Genomic DNA, 4,527 nt, shown 5'->3' with positions numbered 1-4,527 from the left:
CTGTGTCTTTGTTCGGTTCCTGGCCTTCAAAATATGTGCTAGACTTGAGTATATGTCATGTATTCCTGATAAGAACATAAGCCCGGTCTAACTTGCAGCTGAAACTGTAAGTAAATTATAAATGGTGAGTCTCTCCTTCGTGCATGGAGAACGGTGGCTCTTGTAAACACTGTAAACCACGGGTAATGTACACCATTACACAAGAAAGACTATCCTAGGACTGCTTTCTAACAAAAATGATTAAACTTGAAAAAAGGAGGATGATATTTACAGTAAAGTGAATGTTATACCTTATTCTAAATTGTGCTGAATGGTGTAAAAAACATTCAAAACATATTTCAAAATGTGACATCAACAGTACAGATGCTTCACAGCATTTACCTGTAACGTGGATATACATTTTAAAATTTGAGAATAAGTTCTGTTCCATGTTTTGTCATGTTTACATTTTTTAGTGCTATTTTGGATAGACAAAATTAATAACATCCAGATATTTTTATGATTGAGTATTTCCTCTTAAATGAATAAGATATAATTCTGGTATATATATATATGTATATCTATATCTTTTTTGGATATGCTGTTTGATTTGGGAACATAAACAGGTAAAGAATGTTTCACAAGTCAAAGTAACCTGCAAATCACCCTGATATAAATGCAGAATAAACTCTTACTGTGCTTTTGTCTTTTGGAGATGATATACGCCCCTTTGCAATAGAAGGTTCTTCCTTTTATTAGTAGGCATTGTCTTCTATTATACGAGTAATCATATTTGTTACATTAATTTGTTCCATTTGAATTTATATAAAGTATGATTACCTTAATGAGGATAAAATTAACTGAGGTCAGTTCTATCAGTCAACAAATGATAATTAAATTTAAAAAAACAGAACCTCCATTAGAACATCCTGAAATACTTCCTGTTACTCAGGGCAATAAGGAAACAACAACAGTCTTTACTCCCAAAGTAAGAAGAGAGCATTAAGAAATTTCTGATCAGCTGACACCAATCTTTTTTCCCTCAATTATATTTTGATATTGCATGCACCTAGTATGCCCCATAACTCATAAAATACTTTCCTTACAGTTTGGGGGGGGCAGACTCATGCTTATTTTAATTTTTGTACAAAAAAAATAAAGGAATACATCTGTTTGTTTCTGTAGGAAAATAATCCTAAATATAGGGCATTGCAACATTTTAGTCGCTCAAGATTAAGCTGAAGATTGTCAACCTCACTTTGGGTCAGCGGCTTGTCGTAAAAATGTTGTCCCAAGCTAATATTATTGTATGGGTTCTGAATATTTACAAACGACAAAAATATGCAAACATATTTCACTTTTTGATGTTGTTTCTGAGATTATATAATTATATAATGTTATGATTATATAATTTATAATCATAGCAGCACTTAAGTATAATTTATGTCAACTCTTCATTTCCAGTATTTGCAAAATCCATAAACTTGCATAAATTATCTTTAGAATTTTTGCTGTTTTATTTAATGTCAACAGAGTAATGATATTTAACAAGAGCGATTTCATAGCTTGTGGATTCTGAAAAGAGCAGGGTTATGATCTAATACATTTTTAAATGTAGCAGTGTAACATGTATCATATACTAAATACTTGCAGATATTTGTATCTGAAGCGAATAAGACCAGAAAGCTGGACACGTGCACATTGGGATAAAAGGACAGAAAGATATGAGATAGTACAAGCATCCATCCATCCGTCCTATATGGTGGTGCAGTAGTTAGCACTGTTGCCTTACACCCTTGGGACCAGGGTTCCACATCGTGGAGTTTGCATGTTCTCCGCATGTTATTGTGGGGCTTCCTCTGGCTACTCCAGTTTCCCCCCCTTGTCAAAAAACACACTAAGGTGGACTGGAGTTACCAAATTGCCCATAGGTGTGAATGGTGTGTGTTGCCCTCCCAATTTTGAGTTGTTCCCTGCCTTGCACCCATAGACTCCAGACCCTGAATATGACAAGCTGCTTCAGAAAATGGATGGGCTTATCCTATGCAGATAATGTGCAATATACAATATGCACAAGTGGTTTGGCAATTTTTTTCGAATTCTGTTTAAAAGACAAAACAAAAACTAGCTGCGGGATTCAATCAGGAGAAGCATGCAGTTATGCCGATGAGACAATGTTTCCTGATAATCGGTTTACAGTGGGAGTATTACTGCTGCAGTGACACTAGCCGGGGCAGGTATTGCTAACTTGGTGCTTGTGTAGGCTAACGGGTTGATTGGTGGGATACCGTACTGGTAAAATTTAGTTATTGATGTAAACCAAGCCGAGAAACCAGTCATGGCCATTTCAAATTCACGTTTGTAATATAGTACAGTGAAGTATAAGAACCCTGGAAGAAATTTTATACATGACCTTGCACATGATCTCTGTTAGACACTAAGCAGAAATAACATCATTGGCAGAATCCACCCTATAGGATATATATTTTTACAAAATCCAAATCAGAATCAGGATACTATACCAGTCTAAGCAAAGAATTAAACGCTGCTCTTATGCAAAAGCAGAATTCCGTGATGTAGCCTGAAACAGAGCCAGGAACATAATCTCATTTTAAAAAATAAATGCTGGAAAATAAATCTGCAAATGAATCTGTACCGGTAAAGGATTGTTGGATGAATAGAACTGAATAACATATTAAGAGAAATTGTGGAAACATTTATAATACATAGATCTCTATAAATTAAGAATATTTATTAGATCTCTTTAAAAAATAATTAAAACTCTTTAAAATCCCATGAAAAACCTTCATAATTTGTTTCAAGATTTGTTCTATGGTCTTCAGACATATGGTCTTAACAAGCTTTAGACCTGAAGCTCATTGCCCAAGCATCACAAGCAGAATGGATTATATGACATAAAATTTCAGTTTCCTCAAACAGATATAAAATCTATGTTCAAACAGATGTAGAACGGCCCAAGATTCTGATTTACCATAACAAATGTAGTTATGATGCAAACTAAATCTTGTTTTAATGATATATAATGCTCCCCTAATGGTTGGTCTGTAATCCCAAAGTTTCTCTGTCATTCAAAGCGTTCATTGCTGTTTATATTTTATAGGTTTTATTTTCCCTGCAACCATGACCAGGATTAGCAGTTAGAAGTTGCATGGATATATTTTATTTCCATTATTTGAATTCTTCATGTAATTCTGTTCACTGTCATTGAAACGATTGGTACTGTGCTTTGTTTATGAATAATGGGAAGAAAAAGTATGACATACTTCCACCTTAACATGATACAAAGATCAAGAAACAAGGACAAGATTAATAAGAGCCAAACAAAACTCTGATCCTACAAGGTTTCCATAAGTAGACAGCACCTATAAAACATATCTTTTTCAGTTTTATGGTGAACTGCTCCATTAAATTAACTTTTCTTCTAGATAGCTGGTAGCTGACAGAAGAGTAAAGGTGGACTGGTCTACCATATCAGCGTGCGCAACACTAATGTACCATTTCTGCGTGCGTAACGCTAATGTACCATTTCAGCGTGCGTAACGCTAATGTACCATTTCAGCATGCGTAACACTAATGTGCCATTTCAGTGCGCATAACACTAATCTACCATATCAGCGTGCGTAACAGTAATCTACCATATCAGCGTGCATAACACTAATGTACCATATCAGCATGTGTACCACTAATTTACCATTTCAGTAATTATTATTAGTTGCAAAGTGGGAAAAAAATTTCTGGTCAGATGAGACGTAATGTGGATGTGCTGTCTAACACTGTCCACACCTCAAAAACAACAGTGATGTATCTTGTTGAAATATAAGGAAGAAGGCAAGAAGAACCTGTTTTTCTGCTAAAAAAAAAACAGAAGTTTATCTTTTGCCTGGAAAATGATCCCAAACAGAAGGTCAGAAGAACATTTGGAAGAATGTGCAAAGCTGGTTCATACCAAAAACTTGTTTCTTTGTGTTATCGCATGCCTTCATTTTGATACCTGAGTGTTTTATGCCAAAAAAAAATGAAAGCTGCCATTGTTACATAAGTAAACAGCTTTAAAGTTTTTCACATATTATTTTCTATTATAGAAAACAATGTTTCACTAAAATTTTCTAGTTATTGTCAGATTAAATAAAAATATCAGAGAACTATATTTCAATAATGGAGACTCAGACATATTTCTGTTTTTCATATATATACATACACACTGTATGTGTGTGTGTGTGTGTGTGTGTAGCTGCAGACCAGTCAGAGTGTCCATGCTAACCCCTGTCCACTGCTGAAAGCACCTACAATGGGCAGACTGGGAAATGGACCTTTAATCAGTGGAAGGTTTTCTGGTCCAATGAATCCCATGCATGATGTGGAGAACCAGGTACTGTACATGTTAATCATATGTGGGATGCGGTGAAACAACAAGTCTAATCTGCAGCTACGCAGCCCCTTACACAACAGGGCTTGATGTACTGGCTCTTGTGACACATTACTTCATTACCATCATTAAAATGATCTGTGATTTATGCCCTAATAGCC

This window comes from Paramormyrops kingsleyae, chromosome 17, assembly GCF_048594095.1.
Source record: "Paramormyrops kingsleyae isolate MSU_618 chromosome 17, PKINGS_0.4, whole genome shotgun sequence".
In the NCBI taxonomy this organism is placed as follows: domain Eukaryota; kingdom Metazoa; phylum Chordata; class Actinopteri; order Osteoglossiformes; family Mormyridae; genus Paramormyrops; species Paramormyrops kingsleyae.
The sequence above is the reverse complement of the archived record's forward strand: the minus strand, read 5'-3'. Positions refer to the sequence as shown.